Source organism: Bos taurus, chromosome 2, assembly GCF_002263795.3.
Source record: "Bos taurus isolate L1 Dominette 01449 registration number 42190680 breed Hereford chromosome 2, ARS-UCD2.0, whole genome shotgun sequence".
Lineage (NCBI taxonomy): Eukaryota > Metazoa > Chordata > Mammalia > Artiodactyla > Bovidae > Bos > Bos taurus.
In genome coordinates this window covers 120,448,814-120,467,432 of record NC_037329.1, presented here as the reverse complement: position 1 = coordinate 120,467,432, position 18,619 = coordinate 120,448,814, and the positions used below count along the sequence as shown (strand labels likewise).

Genomic DNA, 18,619 nt, shown 5'->3' with positions numbered 1-18,619 from the left:
AGGTAAGCATCGTCAATATTGGGATAAGCTGACGTGCTGTGCTTTCTGATATGATGTCCCGGATCAGCGGTGGACCAAAGATGGAGCTATCTGGTGGGGTGTCCACTGCCCTGGGTGCAGGCAATAAAGACATGAATTGTATTTCCAAAGAATTTAAAAGTAGTAAAACTGACTAAAATTTATTTGCTGTTTGTGATGACCACATGCCAGCAGTTTGGTGATTAAAATATTGGAAAATAATCTAAGCAATTGTCACTGTTACTTTTGAGTTTTAATTATATATTTCGTATATATACACATGTGTTTCACATGAACATATTTTAGTGCCTTATTTTTTAATAAATATTGAGTTCAAAGCAGAAGTGTATTTGGAGAATTCCCAGTTATACAGCTGACCTTGGCATATGCAGCCTCTGAAAAATGTGGGGGGTTTTTTCCACTTTTTTTTAGAGTACATCAATTTCAGTTCTTGAAATCATTTGAGCCAACTTTGGTGCTGTTTGTGCCCCCAACCTCTGTTGTACTATATATTCCAGTATTTAAATAGTAGACTCAAGATAAGCAATAATAGAGTGGTGGCAAAGAAACTGATCTTGAGATAGTTTAATTCTGACATTCTGTGTGACTACCTGGAGTTTTTCCCCCACGTGTGACATTTTTTTGAACTTTAGAAAACGTGTAGTCACCTTTTCAGGTTCACTTCATTGATGGAAAACGGTGTAGAATGAGGAACCATGAAAAGACTTTCCCAGACAAAAACGATTGCTCCACGTGAAGCTGTGCATGCAGTAGAAACAAGGCTGGAAAAGTTAACCTCAACCTTTGAAGAACTGCACGATCCAAAGGAGAACCAGTTCAGATTTTGCTTTCTGCGGTGTGTGACAATTTTCCCCTGAGTTATCTTTGATCAATTGTGAAGTTTTCAGTGAGGTCCATTAGACGCAGAAATATCTGAAGCAGCTGGAATCAGCCTTGATCCCTGTACAGTAAAACATCAAGCTTGGAAATTGCTTCTTGAAGGTTGGTGGACAGAAATTGTGGAGAAACTCATTAACTATGCAACAGCAAATGTGAGGAAGTGACAATTTACATAGAAATGATCATCAGATTTCGAAAAATAGAGCTGAGAAAATAAAAGATGCCGGTCTTACCTGGCCAGAAAAAATAAAAGGGAGATGTCTGAATGCTGCAATCATTTTCTCCAAGAACTGGATACTTTTGAAAAACAGTGTATCATAGAATGTCGATTTTCAGCCCTTTTGCCAGTTTTCATGAAAGAAGAAAAACTGTGGAAGTTGTTTTTTTTAAAACCAAGTATAATAGAAATATTTCCACTGTGGAGCTGTTTGAATCAGTATCAATTTGAAAGAAACAAAACCATGAGCAGCACTGAAATTTCTTGGATTTATTGTGAAAGGGGATTTTCTTGAGTGTCTTAGAAACTTCCCCGTTTTTCTATTTGTTTATCTGTTGATTCATATGCAACAAACTTTTCTAAATTAAAATTAATAAAAACTATTCTTGGAACAACTAAAAGGACAGATTTATCAATCTAGTTATGCTTTCCATTTATCATGAAAATATGAATAAGATCAATTCTGCTGAAGATGTGATAAATTTATAGCAGTTGAGGCACAGAAACAGAAGCTATTAAGTTATTATGCATTTCAGTGACAGACCAATATGTAGGTATATTTTTCTCCCTTCTTCTAAAAACTATACTGATGTAATTAAAAATCATTAATCCATTAAATTTTTTGGTCCTAGAATATGTTTTAATATTTCTGTTTCCTCATATTTTCATTGGCATTTCTGTGTTTCCTTTCTGGGTCATTATTATCACTCATACCATTTCATGAACATCTCTGAAGATAATTGTGTCGTATGTACGAGGAGAGTCTGTTCTGGGTGTTGGGTGCCCAAATAGGACACTGAGAAGGATACAGCCTTCAGTGGTATTCCTGCCAAAAGTGTATAATCTGATTCTGATCATGAAGAAACATCAGACAAACCAAAACTGAAGCCATTTTACAGAATAACTTGTCCATGAATCTTTAAAAATGTCAAGGTCAAGAAAAACAAAGAAAGACTCAGGAATTGTTTCAGACAGAAAGGGACTTAAGAGATACAACAATTAAATGCAATGTGCCATTGTAGGTTGGATCCTGGACTAGGAAAGAATAGTTACAAAGGACATTAATGGAGTAGTAATTGACAAAATTTGAACATGGACTGTGGACTAAACAAAACTGTACCAGTGCTAGATTTCCTGTATTTGATGATTGTGTTAATTTCTTTAAGAGTACTTTTTTCCTTAGAAAATATTTAATGGAAAGGGGCAAGATGTCACCATATGAGTGTGTGCGTGTGTGTGCGTATGCAGATATATGTATACATAGACAGATATACATTTTTATCTATATACAGATAAAAGATACACTCTTTTTAGAGTGAATGAGGCAAAATGTATACAATTGGTGAAACTGGGTAAAGGATATTTGGGAGTTTTTTGTACTATTGTTGCGACTTTTCTATAAATTTGAAATTATTTCAAAATGGAAGTTTACCCCCTTCCCACAAAACCAAGAATACCTACACAGGTTAAGCTGGACCCAGTGGTATGTGAGGTAACGGGAAGAAGATGACAGCCATCTGTTATGGGTGAACAGAAAAAGGTGGGCGGAATATATCAATGCAGCAAGAAGAATTACGGGAAGGTGACGAGGAGGCTGTGAACAGGTGGAATCTCAGCCACTGGGTATGTGATCCTGGTGCTGGTAGGACCTTTCAGAGTGGCGAGAAGTAACCTTGTGCAAGTCCTGGAAAGAATGGACAAAACTTCACGGAGAAGAGAGAACAGGGGTGAACCATAGGGAGAGCAAGATTTCAGAGCTGGCTGAAGAAGAGAGGTCTGCAAAGTAAATAGAAAAGCAGTGATCAGAGGGCAAAGGGAGAGTTAATGACACTGGTGTCACAGAAGTCAGGGAGGTGAGAATGTCAAGCAGGAGAAAATGGTCACTGGGGACAAATGCCATGAAAAGTCAAATAGGACAACAGGCTGTTAAAGTGGAGCCTAGCAAGCAGTTAGCAATAACCCCAAGAACATACCTATAAAGACTCAGGAAAGGACAAAAATTCATTAAGACGTCAAAAACCAAGGTTGGAACTCCAGCCATGATTGGAATCAAGACTTCCTACCTGACTAGAACCTGAGGGAAGTGGATTAAGAGGTGGAATTAGCAAGGCACAAGTGATATTTGATAGGAAAGGGCAGGTTGTAAATATCTCATCCTTCCTTCCCTTTCTGTCCGTGGGGCAGACACTTAAGGTATGTTGCAATTGGAAAAAAAAGGGCAGCTGTGCTTCTAAAGCTTATGCTTTTTGGGGAGCCAGAGTGTTGTCTCCACAACAATTCTGTCTTAAAAAAGTCCATATAAAACTTGCAAGTCCTAGAAAATGACCAAGTAGGTGGTGGAGAGAGGGACCTAGGAGTGCATTGTATCCTGACTTGGAGGATTCAGGTTAACATTTCTTTTTTCTTTCTCTTTTTCTTTATGTACTAATTTTATTCATGTATTATAATAAGAGAAGAAAGATATTCAAAATAATTATATGAAAGTTCGGACAAATGCCTTTGTGAAAAGGCCTGGGCTACAAAAAGACTGGAGGTGTATACATTCAAATATTGGCCATCAAAGGAGATTTTCCCCTCCTCCTATGACTTTTATTAATTCATAGATTTAAATGTTTCTATCATAAGCATGAATTGCTTTTATAATGGAGTGAAATTAAAGAAAAATTTTTAAAGGAAAAGGAAGTTGAAAAAGTGCCTATGAGTTTGGAGACTGGTGAAAGAATTGTTGAGGGATGGGATGGAAGAAGCAGAAATGCAGTTGCTATGAATAATCGCTGACATTTCTAGAGCACTTTCTGTTTTGCAAAGTGTTTTTATAAACATTATCTCAGTTTGTAGACTTTGCTGGCTGAATGGGACCCAGGGTCAACTCCATCACTGCAGTATAAGGGAGATCTCCCTTAAGAGTTGACAGTGGGTACTGGCCCAGCTCATGTATTGATAACAAAACCACTTAAGTAGCAAAAGTGCCTGGTATTTAGCTCATTCTCACGTGAGTCCCTATTTGGCTTCCCTATTGGGCTTCCCTGATAGCTCAGTTGGTAAAGAATCTGCCTGCAATGTGAGAGACCCTGGTTCAGTTCCTGGATTGGGAAGATCCACTGGAGAAGGATAGGCTACCCACTCCAGTATTCTTGGGCTTCCCTGGTGGCTCAGCTGATAAAGAATCCTCCTGCAATGCAGGGGACCTGGATTCCATCCCTGGGTTGGGAAGATCCCCTGGAGAAGGGAAAGGCTACCCACTCTAGTATTCTGGCCTGGAGAATTCCATGGACTGTATAGTCCATGGGTCGCAAAGAGTCGGACACAACTGAGGGACTTTCACTTTCACATGAGTCCTGTGAAGTAGGAGATATTATGGTCATCTTCATGTTATGGATGTAATGCACAGAGAGGGTAGGGGATTTCCCAAGGTCACAGAGAACCAGAGAGCATGGCTCTAAATCTCCTCTGCACTCTGTGGGTGCTCCAAGCCTCAGCAAGACCTGCATCCCAGCATCTTCCTAGCCCCTCCTAGCCGTGCTCTATTCCCGGGTTGTGCATTGGTAGCCCTGAGGCTATATTTCCTTCCCCCTTGCACCATGCAGGGCACCAGGACCACCGGGTTTGCACATGTGCCTCAGTTATCAGATCCCAAGAGCCCTCTGGAGTTCCCCTCTCAGGGGAGGGCTTCCGCATTCTAAGCTTTGTTTCCCCTTCCCCTCTCATCCTTCTGTACCTCCCCTCCCTCACAGGCTGGTGAGTGCAGAGACGGTGTCTTTGCCAGCCTCTGAGATTATCATATGTTCGCTTAATTCTTCGATCTTAGATCTGGGCCTAGGCTTTTGACACAAAAGTCCAGAACACGAGCCCTTTGTCACCCCCACTTTCATGTCATCTCTTCCTGGAGGCACTAACCACAGGAGTGCCCTAGCTAATGGAATTATTTCATGCAACAAATATTGATCAAGTGCCAGGTGTGTGCCAGGCACTGCTTCAGGCACCAGGCATACAACCGAGAATCAAAGCCCAGTGGAGAAAGGACTGGAGGCACAAGGGCATTTTAGAAGGGGAACCCCTCAGCTGATGCTTCAGAATGCTCTCCCTCCCTGCTTCTAAGCACCCCACGCCACTGTGAGGGTGAGAGGGAGACAGGCAGAGGAAACGGAGTCAGACCAGTCCCCAGCATTCACTTGCTGTGTGACCTTGGCCACTGACTTCATCTCTCTGAGCCTCAGCAACATGGTTTGTAAAAATGGAGATCACCAAAGCTGTCTCATGGGATTATGGGAAGCATTAAAGGGGGATCAGTTGCCTGAGTGTGGAGCCTGGCTTGGAGGAGGTACCTAGTAGGGAAGAGCTACCAATATTGTGTTTTTCTTCTCTCTGGGATTTCCCCCACATGGCCATGAACCTCATTTAATCAGCCTTCAGATTTCTTTCCTTGGCCCTCAGCTCTGCAGGAACAGAAATTTGATTTTGTCAGGTCCCGGGGTTCATACTCCTGGGATCCCGATGAAGAAATCAGGTGTCAAGTGTCTCCTTTGTAGTGACCTGAGTACTGGGTTTACCTTCAGACCTGAGGCGACAAGCTTGTGTGGAGTGTAACCAGTGGGGCTGGGTCTTGCTTTAATCCACTCAGCCTCCCTTTAATCCACTCAGCATCCCTGTGGATAGGTAGATGGTTCCAGGTTCACAAAACAAAAACTGAGGCTGAGAGAGGGACTGCATTCCTGGAAGGATTTTGAATTAATTAATTTATTTATGTATGTACTGGGTCTCCGCAGCTGCCCACAGGCTCTCTCTAGTTTCTGTGAGCGGGGGTTCCTCTCTGCTTGCAGTGCATGGCTTCTCACTGTGGTGGCTTCTCTTGTCGTACAGCATGGGCTCTAGGGTGCGCGAGCTTCAGCAGTTGTGGCGCGTGGGCTTAGTTGCTCCATGGCACGTGGAATCCTCCCAGACCAGGGATTGAACCCTTCTCCCCTCTTGCCTGGAAAATCCCACGGATGGAGGAGCCTGGTGGGCTGCAGTCCATGGGGTCGCTAAGAGTCGGACACGACTGAGCGACTTCACTTTCACTTTTCACTTTCATGTATTGGAGAAGGAAATGGCAGCCCACTCCAGTGTTCTTGCCTGGAGAATCCCAGGGACGGGGAGCCTGGTGGGCTACCATCTGTGGGGTCGCACAGAGTCGGACACGACTGAAGCGACTTAGCATGGCACAGCATAGCATTGTGGAGTGCCTGGATGGGCCCTTAATCTAATGACAAGTGTACCCGTAAATGACAGAGGAGAGGAAGGCTGTGTAAAGACCAAAGCAAAGACTGGACGCTTGCAGCCACAGCCCAGGGACGCCGGGAGCCACCAGAATCTGGAAGAGGCCAGGAAGGATTGTCTTCTGGAACCTGAGGAGGGAGTGTGGCCCTGCCCACATCTTGATTCAAAACTTCTGGCCTCCAGAACTGAGACGGGAATAATTTCAGTCCATCAAGTTTGTCATAATTTGTCACAACAGCCCTGAAAAACTAGTACACCTGCCCACGTGTAAACTAGCGTACTGTAGCCAAACCAAGGGAGGGGCTTGCCGTTAGGCTGAACTTGGTGGTGGCTGGGCTGAGGTCTTGGGGTGCTGCAGCACCTTCTTTGGACTCTAACCCTCTCAGCATGAGATTTCTAGTCTCTCAGATGGCTTCTTCTGGGGCCATGGCTTTAGGTGACCAAGGAAAGCCCAGGAAAAGGATTCTGATTGGCCTGGTTTGGGTTATGTGACCCTTTGGTCCCCACTGGAACCACCTGGTTGGAATAAGAAGCACAGCAATTTATTTAAAGAGGGAGGCTGTTGTGCTCATAGAAGGTAACAGCCTAGTAGGCAGTATGAATTGATGTCCGCACACAGGTATTTCATCCAGGCCATTGAGAAGCCTGGAAACTGCCTCTCTACAGGTGGATTAAGTGTCGAGAAGAGATGTTCAGATAGGACTGGGTACTCAGCTCAGATGCTCAGACAGGACTGGGGTCTGAAGTCAATCCTGTAAGCTCTCTCCTTCCTCCCCACCCCACCCCAGCGGTGCACCTCTAGTATTTCTGCATTCCCAGGGATTTATACCACTGCTTTGGTTTAATGGCATTCCTTCCCTTTCAGTCTTGCAGGGATTTTTGTTTTTAGTGAATAACCATGATTTTGCCTGCCTAGTGCCCCGTACTTCTCCCTGGGCAACTTGCCCCTTCTCTTCCTGGCTCTCTAATGCTTCTCTGGGATGCTATAGATGCTGCCCTACCGGCTGCACTTGATTGGTCCAAAAGTGGACACCTGACTCAAGCCGGGCCAATGAGAGCAGACTCCTTCAAGAGGCTGAAGCTCTGGTCTGGAGGTTGGAGTAGCCACTGGTGCCCCTGCACTCTGGAGAAAGATTAGCACTGGTTCTAGGGAGGCTGAGAGGAAAGGGGCCTGAGGTATTCTAGTCCCTGGGCTGATTGTTCCTGAGACCTCTGCTTCTTGTACAGCTTGGCTGTTAAACTTTTTTTGAATTCTGTGAGCCAGTAACCCCTTTCTCCTGCTTATTTGCTAGCCTGAGATGGAGTTCTCTTTCTTGCCATCTAAAGTGTATAAATACTGCTTGGTATTACTTGTGAACAGAATGAAGTCTAGTACAATAGACTCACATCAGGTCACATGTTGGCTCTGTCTCATTTTACCTATGAGAGACAGCTGACCAGAGAGGAAAGTTAGCCATCCAGAGTCACACAGCCTGTGAGCTGTGGAGCCAGGACTTCAAATGCAAGCCCCCAATTGTCCACCACTGAGTCATGTCTTCACAGACTTTTCCATGACTCTGACATGATGCTTTGTGAGTGGCTTGGAGTGGCTGGCCTTATTCCATTCTCTGCCTCAATTTCCCCATCCCATCCCTGTGGGCATACAATTCCTGGCAGAGGAAAAGGGAGCCAGATGTTACCCATGTGGGCTGCTTTGAGTTCTTGGGGCCTACAAAAGTCTATTATTATTTAATTACTGCAAATGGTAATTATAAGGGAAGGTAATTGTCTGCCCTTTCATTATGGCACGTTTGCCCTTTTCCTCTGGCAGCCCCTGGGCCAGTCATAAAAAAGAGCTGGGTTTAGATCTGCTGTGACAGCCAGTTGCTGAAGGCTTGTGGAGACCAGCTAGGGAAAAGGGCTGAAAATAAAATAGTCACTGCCATCACTTTCTGAAGGTGATTTGTGGATGATAAGGCCCTTCCATACCCATGAACTCCTTAGACCCTGTAGGGATGGGGGAATTAACACTCCCTGAGCTTCTTCCAGGTCCTAGGCACTGTGCTTCTGGGTGTTGTAATTCTCCAGGTGAGATCATGCCCATAAAAGACCCAGCAAGGGGCCTCACTTATAGTAAATTCTTGGTCAATGGCGCTGTATACAATTTCTAATCCTGACACACTGCCCTGTGAAATAAGAATGTGAGTGAAAGCTCAGTCGTGTCCAACTCTTTGCGATCCCATGAACTGTACAGTGTATGGAATTCTCCAGGCCAGAATACTGGAATGGATAGGGTTCCCTTCTCCAGGGATCTTCCCAAGCCAGGAATCAAACCCAGATCTCCTGCATTGCAGGCATATTCTTTACCATCTGAGCCACCAGGGAAACCCAAGGATGATTATTCTCATTTGATAAAGGAGCAGACTAAGATGCCCTCTGGTCCTAAAGCTCATGGGAGCCAGTATTTGCACCCTGTGTGTCTGATCTCAAAGCACTCAGGCTTTTCACTGACAACTTGCCCCAGGTGCTCTTGATCCATTTCACAGTTGAAGAAATTGAGGCCCAGAGCTGCAGCATGGCTTACCCCAGCTCACTGATGTTATTAACAGAGTCAGGACCAGGATCTACGTGGCCTGCCTTGCCTGGTTAGGGCTCTGACTTGCTTCTGGCTCTATTCTTCCCCCTATCCCTGGCTTTCCTTCTGTACCTTCCTCTATCCCACCACCCCCAGCTCATTACTGACGATGGAGACACATAGACGACCAAGACATAGTCTTGTTGTTGTTCAGACTCTAAGTTATGTATGCGTCTTTGTGACCCAATGGACTGCAGCACACCAGGCTTCCCTGTCCTTCACTAGCTCCCAGAGCTTGCTCAAACTAATGTCCATTGAGTCAGTGATGCCATCCAACCATTACATCCTCTGTCACCCCCTTCTCCTTCTACCCTCAGTCTTGCCCAGCATCAGGGTCTTTCCCAATGAGTCAGCTCTTTTCATCTGGTGGCCAAAGTATTGCAGCTTCAGCTTCATCATCAGTCCTTCCCATGAATATTCAGGGTGGATTTCCTTTAGGAGCGACTAATTTGATCTCCTTGCTGTTCAAGGGACTCTCAAGAGTCTTCTCCAGTACCACAGTTCGAAAGCATTGATTCTTTAGTACTCAGTCTTCTGTACGGTTCAGCTCTCACATCCATACATGACTACTGGAAACACCATAGCTTTGACTATATGGACACTTGTAGGCAAAGTGATGCTCTGTTTTTTAATATGCTGTCTAGGTTTGTCAAACTTTTTTTTTCAAGAAGAAAGTACCTTTTAATTTCATGGTCGTAGTTACTGTCCACAGTTATTTCGAAGCCCAAGAAAATAAAATCTGCCACTGTTTTCCACTTTTCCGCCTTTATTTGCCATGATCTCAGTTTTTTGAAAGCTTTTTCACTCTACTCTTTCACCTTCATTAAGAAGAAGCTCTTTAGCTCCTCTTCACTTTCTGCTATTAGTGTGGTATCATCTGCAAGTACTAAGCTCAGTTGCGGACCTGGAAACTCCTGAAGAAGGCTCGCCCAGCCCATAACATTCATTAGTAAAAAGTCACAACATTCTTCCTGACTAAAGGCCAGATTCCTAATCCTTTGAGATCTAAATAAAAATTGACTGGCATTTCCTACCTCACACTTGGTAGAAATCCAATGATGTCCTCAAGGTTTCTTCAAATTCCAGTGAGTTAGAGTCCCGGTCTCTTCCAGCTCTGACTTTCTCCTTCCCCGCCTTTCCTCTCTGCTAATCCAGCCTAACTAGTACCAGCCTATCATTCAGCATACACTTCATCTTACTAAAAGCTTAAGGAAGCAGAATGGGGGTTGTATCAAGGCGACACAATGAGCAGAAAGTTGAATAATAGATATCACTGTGCTTACAAGTCCTGCAGCCCCCTATTCACTGGCCACCTCTCTCCTCAAGCTCTTCCATTTTCCTGGTCATCCTCACATTTCAAGACAGTGCTCACATATTTCATTTCTCCTTGCCTTCAAAAATTCAATCCCCATTATTTTTAATTGAACGAATGAATGCAAAAATATGTACGGACTATCCAATTTGCCATCTGATGTCCAGTGAAAGGATTAGCAATATGAATGCAGAATTACATCAGGGATAAGTGTGCACAAAAGGAGAAATTTATAGAGTTATGGCAGCATCCTGAAGACACCAGAAGTTCCTATTAGGGGGTGGGTGTTTTCAAGGAAGATTTTTTTCCAGAGGAGATAAGGTGGGAGTGGATTCCTGAAATAAGTACGGGTAGTTAACACTGCAATGGCCTAACCCACACATGATCTCACTTCCTATTTCCCCTGTGAAGTAGGTATTGCCATGCTCAGTTTGCAAATGAGAAAACCGAGGCTAGAGAGAGAAAAAACTTGCCTATAAGAGAAAAAGTTGAGGTTCACCTAGCTCTATTGAACTTTTAAACTTATCTATTAACTCTAAAGTCTATGGCCATCTTGAGAGAAACAAAATGAGCAAAGGTAAAGAGAATTAGGTGGGCAGAGAACTCACATGCTCATTCATTCATTCACTTAGCTAACACCACAAAGCTCTCACCAGGCACCAGGCCCTGCAGCAAATAGAGCTCTGCACTAGGAGTCCAAGGACCTCAGCTGAAAACCTGACCCCAAACTTAGCCAACCATTTTCCTTCTTTGGGCCTCAGTTTTCCCATCTGTGAAGTGGGGGTAACATCCTGCCAGCCATCCTCCCATGGATCCTATGGGGGTGCAATTAGAAGGTGTGTGATGAGGCTCCGGGTTGTTGTTTTGGTTCTGATGGGAGGTACACCCCTGTTTGCAGGATGAAGAGGCAGCTAGCTTGAAGGGCAAGGAGAGGAAGATGGAAATTTCATGGCATCAAGGGTCCCACTGTGAACAGGCTGGGGATGCAATTCTATGAAGCCAGCCTTGTACTTGCCAGATGGGGCTGCGGTGCCTGGGACTCACCTGGAACTCACCTGGGACTCACCTGGGACTCACCTGGGGCTCACCTGGGGCTCACCTGGGACTCACCTGGGAACCTCCTGCTTCCTCACTCCCCACGTCTATTTGTCACCAAGTCCTGGTGACACAAAGTCTTTAATATGTCCCACGTTTGTCCACTTTTTTCCACCTCTGCTAGTGCCACCCTGGTCCAATCCATCTCCATTGCCCATCTGGCAGACTTTAAAAGTCCCCCTCCTGGCCACCCTGCCCTCCTGCTTTGCCCCATTGCAGCCCATTCTTTCCTCAGCAGTCACAGAGACCTTTTGAGAAGAAGTCTGGCTACTTGTCTGCTTAACACTCACCTCTCCACGACTTCCTATTGCTCTTAAACTAAAATCCTAAATCCTTGCCAGAGCCTGTCTGGGACTTCTAACCCTCAGTGTCCCTTTGCAGCCTCCCTCATTCCATTTGCACTCAATTGTCTTTCTGGCCTTGGGATACAGGAAGCTCCTCTTTGCCTCAGAACCTTCACATACTGTTTTCTTTGCCAGAAGTGCTTTTCTCTTATCTCTTCCCTGGTCTCAGCTTCAGTGTGCCTTCCTCTGGGAAGTTCTCCTTGATCTTCTCTTATCCCCTCCTCACACACTTCAAACCTCCCCTTTGAAACTCTTATGAGATGAATTAATTATTCACTTGGTTATTTGTTAAATTCTGTCTCCTGGAACAGATGGTGGGAGAACTCACCAAGATCCACTTCTCTTCACCTTCCAGAGAAACAGTCTTCCAGTGTCCCTTGGAACACACACAGTTAGAATATAACCAGAGACTAAATTGTAAAAATTAAAGAGGAAGGAGGTGATTCTCCAGAGGTCCAGTGGTTAAGATTCTATGCTTCCACTGTAGGGAATATGGGTTCGATCCCTGGTCTGGAAACTAAGATCCCACATGCTGTACAGCATGGCCAAAAAAGATAAAGAAGAGGGAGGGAGGCAGATCAATGGGCTGGAGTAGTCATGGCGGGGTTCCTGGAGGAGAATAAGGAGGATTTGAAGAACTGGAGAGGATAAGGTGGTGTTTTAATCGCTAAGTCATGTCTGACTCTTGTGACCCCATGCGCTGTAGCCCGCCAGGCTCCTAGGTCCACAGGGATTCTCCAAGCAAGAATACCAGAGTGGGTTGCCGTGTCCTTCTCCAGGGGATCTTCCTGACCCAGGGATCAAACCCAAGCCTCCTGCATTGCAGGTGGATTCTTTACCAACTGAGCTACAAGGGAAGCACCGGAGAGGATAAGGGTGGGTTACTGTTCACTCTGTCGTTTGTCCTTCCATCCAGCAAATATATATTCTAACGCACCTGCTCAGTGCTTTACCAGCAGTGTGGCCAGCGGGCTCTGGTACTCTTGGGAACCAGAGGAAAGTGTCCTCCGCATGTAGAGGACCTTGAATAGCCTCCCAGAGGAGGTGATGTTTGAGCCAAGCCTTGATAAGTAGGTGTTTGCCAGAGAGATAAGAGACGAGTGAAAAGAACTGAGGATCCCAGTCAGAGGGAACAGCATGAGCAGAGACCTGGAATCAAGAAGGTGCACAGTGTGTTCAGGGAAGCAGCAGGGTCCAGTGTGCTGGGATTTGGGGGCAAGGGGTCTGGGTACCACTGGCAAAGAGATGAGTTCAATCTCTTCACATCTGGCTTGCACCTCAACCCACACTGACTCCATTCAGATGATATTAAAAACCTCTGGGATGGTCCCAGAAGGCTTTTTAGAGCACATCTAAGTAAAAGTGACCAGGAAAGGTGAGATGAAAGGACAAGGGAGGGAATTTCAGGCAGAGGGAATGGCATGTGCCAAGGCCTTGGAAGACAAAGGGTCAGGCCTGAGATGGCAGCTCACTTTGTCTGGCTGAAGCATAGCTTTCCAGGTGGTTAGACAGGAGGCTGGTGAGGCAGGGCCAGATAATGTGACCCTCCTCTATAAACCCCTTATAAAGATTCCAGCTCAGCAACAGTCGAAGCCTTCAGGGTTCTATCTCCCATCTCCCTCCCCCCCATAAACTCCAGTGCCTTTGCCTGTGATATTAGTGCCTAGAATTACAGTGAGGATGGTGATGATAATATAATAACATTTGTTGCACTCTTAAAATGTGTTAGGTGTTGTGTCAAGCACCATTTCTTTGAACAACAATGACATCAACAATCACATGGATTGGTGTGTATTTTAAGTAATTTTTCTTATTAGATTTTATCTGTTACAACAGTTTTAGATTTACAAACAAATTGAGAAGATATTAAGAGTCCCTGTATGTCCCTCACCCCATCCAGTTTTCCCTATTAGTTATATTTTATGTTAGTATGTTATAATTTTAAAAAATTGGTTGCAATTACTGATGAAAACTTTTACTGATTTATTATTATCAACTAAAGTTCATTGTTTATTAAGATTTCCTTAGTTTTTGGTCTAATGTCTTCTTTATATTCCAGAATCCCACGTAGGATGCCACATGACATTTAGTTGTTATGTCTCTCTAGACTTTTCTGGGCTGTGACAGTTTCTTAGACCTGGCTTGTTTTTTGATGACCTTGAAAGTTTTGAGGAGTACTAGTTAGGTATTTTTTTCGGATGCCCCACTATTCTAGCAGATCCCCTGGAGAAGGAAACGGCAACCCACTCGAGAACTCTTGCCTGGAAAATCCCCTGGTAGGAGGAGCCTAGCAGGCTACAGTCCATTGGGTCACAAAGAGTCGGACACGACTGAGCAACTTCACTTTCTACTTTCTACTACTATTCTATCTAGTATGACTTAAATTACAGGTTATTGGGAGGAAAACTAGAGAGGTAAGTGTCATTTTTGTCATATACTGTCAAGCATACATACTGTCAATGTGGTTTCTGACTGCTGATGTTGGTCTCAATCACCTGGCTGAGGCAGTTGTCAGGTTTCTCTACTGTGAAGTTGTTCTCTTTTCCTCCTTTTTTATACTGTACACTTCGGAAGGAAGTCACCCTTGTAACCCATTACCAAAGAGTGGGGAATTATCTTCCACCTCCTTGACTTTCCACATAAATTATTTCAAATTCATTTTTTAAATGTGCATTTAAAAAAATTAAGTTTTTAAAAATTTATTTATTTATGGCGGTGCTGAGTTTTATTGCTTTGTGAGCTTTTCTCTAATTGTGGGGGGGGGGGCTACTCTCTAGCTGTGGTTCGTGGGTTTCTTGTTGCCATGGCTTCTCTCCTTTTGCATGGGCTCTAGGGCACACGAGCTAGAGTAACAGTTACTGCCACATCAGTAACTGTGGCACTGGGGGTTCAGTAGTTTCAGTTTGGCTCCTGGGCTCTAGAGCACAGGCTCAATAGTTGTAGCTCACAGGCTTAGTTGCTCCGAAGCACGTGGGATCTTCCTGGATCAGTGATCAAACCTGTGACTCCTGCATCGGCAGGTGGATTCTTTACCACTGAACCACCAGGGAAGCCAGTGGGCCAACAGGCAAGTCCTAAATGTGTATTTTTAAAATGGAGTATTGTTGCTTTACAGTAGTGTTCAAATTCTTCTGCATGAGATATTTGTTTCCTCTTCCATTTCTTAGCTTATCATTTCCCCGAACTTCTCAACGTGGGCTGATATTTATCACCCCTACTTTCCTGGAAACCAGAAAACTGTCTCTTCTTCCCAACCAGCTCACTCCGGACCTAATTTCTGAAAAGCTTCTCCAGCTCCCTGAGGAAAAAAAGAATGACCTTCTCCCTGTCTTCTACAAGTCCTTCCCCTTTATAACTACAACTAATTGCCACTACACATAACTATCGTAGGGCTTCCCAGGTGGCGAAAGTGGTAAAGAATCCGCCTGCCAATGCAGGAGACATAAGAGACCTGAGTTCAATGCCTAGGTCGGGAAGACCCCCTGGAGGAGGGCACAGCAACCCACTCCAGTATTCTTGTCTGGAGAATCCCAGAGCAGCCTGGCAGGCTACAGTCCACAGGGCTGCAAAGAGTTGGACACGACTGAAGCGACTTAGCACGCAGCACGGCATATGTACTGTACTCTGCTCTGCGCCAGGTACTGTGCTTGGAACTTATCACAGTCGGTCCACATGAGTCCTCTAGTTGTTCACAACCTTGACATCCTGTGCTAGACTGGAAGCTCCATGAGGGCAGGAACTTTGTCCAATTTGCTCACAGCTGTGTTTCCAGCCAACCAGCAGGGTGTCTGATAGGAGGCCCTTAATCACCATTTAACCAATTGGGAAATGCTTCCTGGAGAAAGGCAAACACTGGCAGGTGATTGTTTATGTATGCCCTTCCCCAGGGACTGGGTGCTCCCTGAGGGTAAGGCCAGCCTCGATTCATCGGGACCTAGAGGCCGAGTGGCAGTTGAGTGTCACAGGAGGTCTGAGCCCCTGAAAGGACGCGGGGACTGGCCGCTGCCTCAGGTAGAAGTGAAGTTTGGAAGCTGACACAGCCCGGGAGGCCGGATCGGGAGGACTTGGTGACTGATTGGCTGGGGAGGGTGAGGCGGGAGGAGGAGTCACACACAGATGGCTCTGAGGTCTGGAGCTGGGGGACAGCCGGTGCCACCTCTGAGAGACTCGGCGAGGAGAGCCGCTGACAGCCTCCGGCGGCCCCACCCTTTGGGGGCTCAGGCCTAGGGCCAGGGAGGGCTGGAGCTTAATGAGGGAGGGGTGGCCTGGCATGTACAAACTTCTGCCCCATCCCCGTGTCCTCGACTTAAAAAAAAAAAAAAAATCTTAGGCTGGATTTTGAACGCGATCGTTGGTTATCAGGTGTGGAGGGCCCATCCTAGGGGTCCCCTCCTGCCTGCGGTCTGCGAGGAAGACCCCCGGGTGCCGCCTGGCCCCGCGCAGGCTCGGCCTGGTCCGGGCCACGGCCCGGCAGGCCCAGGTCCCCCAGCCCGCCGTCGCCGGGGAGGGGGCGGCGAGGCGACGGCCGGGCCTGGGCGGGACAATGGCCGCGGCCGCCGGGGCCCCGGGAGCCCCCGCGCTGGGGAAGGGGCTGGCCTAGGGCCGCGGGCTCCGGTGCCCTCCCCGCGCGGCTCGGGCGGGCGGAGGGGGGCGAGGAGTTCCTTTGTGGCTCTGCCTCCGGCGCGGCGCGGGCGGGGGGCGCCGCGCAACTTTGCGAGGCGGCGGCGGCGGCGAGCTCGAGACGAGGCCCCGGGGCCCGAGCGGGGCCCCCAGCGCGCGGCCCGCCCCCGCCCCCCGCCCGGCCCCCTCCCCTCGCGCGCCGTCGCCGGAGCCCGGCGCTGCCCACTCGCGGGAGCCCCCGGGGCCGGACGGGCTGCGCAGCTGGAGAGGCGGGGGCCCGACGCGGCCCCCCCGGAGCCGGGCGCCTGGCGCGGGGGCTCGCCGAGCGCACGGGGGGCCGCGCGGCGCTGCAGACCCAGCCTCCCGCCGCCGCCGCCGCCGCCTCGGCGCTTGCAGAACCCAGAAGTGAACAGCAGGCGACCCGGAAGGTTTGCGCGCGGCTCCGCACCGAGCCGGAGCCGGAGCCCGGAGCCGGAGCCCCAGCCCGGCCCTGCTCGGGCCGCCGGGCGCGGGGCTGCGGCCGCGTCCCGGAGCCGCCGCCAGCACAGCCAGGTCCGTGCGGGCCCGGGGCGCGGGGAGCGGGCCCGGCGGCAGCGGGCACTCGCCCGCGGGAAAGTTGCGCCGAGTTGCGGGCGGGGGGCCGGCCGGGGCGCGGGCGCTGTCAGCGCGGGCCGGGGCGCTCCGAGGGCCCGGGGCCCCCTGCGCCTCGGGCCCGGCCCGGAGCGGCGGTGGCGACAGCGGCGCGCGGGGTAGGAAGTGTCTCCGGCGGCGTGTCTGGTCTGTTCTCCGAGTGTGCGTGTGTGTGTGTGGTGTGCGCGCGTGTGTGTGTTTTCTTAAGCCGGGCTATTCAAACCTGCTGCAATTCTCCGGTAAACAATGATTCATGGGGCTTAATGCAAATAAACGGATTGCAAACGGCGCGGTTCGCGCACTTTGCAGCCGGCCCGGTGGAGCGGCCAGTGCCGGATTTCTCCCTTTTTTTGCAGATCTGCAGAATATGGCGTCCCTGTCCTGTTTTAAAAATAAGCCAGGCTGCCATTTTTGTTTTTCTTTTGTCTGAAAATTTTAATAAAACTGTCTGAGAATGTGGGAGAGGCGGCTGGAAGCAGAGGGGGCACCCGAAGGGTTGGCTTTTTTCCTTTTCTTTGGCGAGAGCCGCGAGCCTTTCGGGGAGGTGAGACACAATGCAATTGCACTTTAAAGAAAAAAAAAAAAGGAAGCCGCTGGGCGATTTGGGGGGGAGGGTTGGGAATTTAAAGTTAACTCCGAAAGTTTTCTTTTTTTTTAAGCTTTTTTTTTTTTTTTTTTGGAAGGCGGTGAAATGCCGCGAAAGGATCTCGGGGCGCATTTCTCCCCCCAGCCAGCCGCCTTTGCGGGATTTTTGGGAAAAGTTAACTGCCCATTTCCTCAGAACTGCGGGGGGGATTGTGGAAGGTTGGGGATGGGAGTTTCGGGGACCAGGGAATGTCTTTTGGAAGAGGCATGTAAGGAGCTATATTCTCAAATTTGGAGGAAAGGGTTGGCAGTAGGGGCTCTGAGTGGGCCCCCGGTTTCCAGCTAAGACCCTTGGCATGAGGAAATAATCCTGCTGTCTGCCACCGTGCCCTGGAGCAGTGTGCAACCCTCAGAGCTGTGAGCTCTGTGGGGGGTGGGGGTGGGGGGTGGGCCTGTCTCCTTCATGGGTGGCCAGGGCCCTATTGTAGGCGGAAATCTTGTCCTCCGTGCTGGGGTGGCTCCCGCCGGAGAGCCCCTTCCCCTGGTGGGCCTCCTGGCCCTGGTAGGTACCATCTGGGTGAATGCCCTCAGGTGGTTGGCTGTTTGGCTGGGGGCAGGCGGGCAGCCCCAGTGGGTCCTGTCTGAGGGGAGGGGCAGGAGAGTTTGGTGGTGGGGGTGGTCTGAGCCTCTTCCCTGTGGTGTGCTCTTACCGCCTCTGCCCTGCATCCTGGAGGCTCCCTGTTGAAGGGAGTTTACACTTGGGTGAAGTTCCTGGAGCATCCCTCTGGACAGGTCAGGACTTGCTGGCTTTCAGGCTACAGAAGGGTTCTCAAGGTCTACAAGGTCTGGTGTGGCTGGCGCTGTCCAAGGCGCCTGGGCAGGTTGGGCCTGGTCTTGCCCTTCTGGAAAAGTCTGTCTGTCCTAGGAGGACCCTAAGCCTGTCTAACTCCTGCCCCAAGGTCTCCTGGAGGCAAGACCCCTCCAGTCACTCCTATGTTCTGGCTCCACTGGGCAGGGTGAGCTGAATT

The 18,619-nt window shown here is 48.1% G+C and overlaps 1 protein-coding gene across 1 annotated transcript in view; it reads left to right on the top strand.

The window, feature by feature from the left end:
* Positions 1 to 16,808: 16,808 nt before the first annotated feature.
* Positions 16,809 to 18,619, top strand: part of ZNF362 (zinc finger protein 362) — a 40,591-nt gene continuing 38,780 nt past the window's right edge. Inside the window, exon 1 of the mRNA XM_025000119.2 lies at positions 16,809 to 16,928. The gene's annotated coding sequence lies outside the window, so the exon portion shown is untranslated. The remainder of the gene's footprint in view (positions 16,929 to 18,619) is intronic.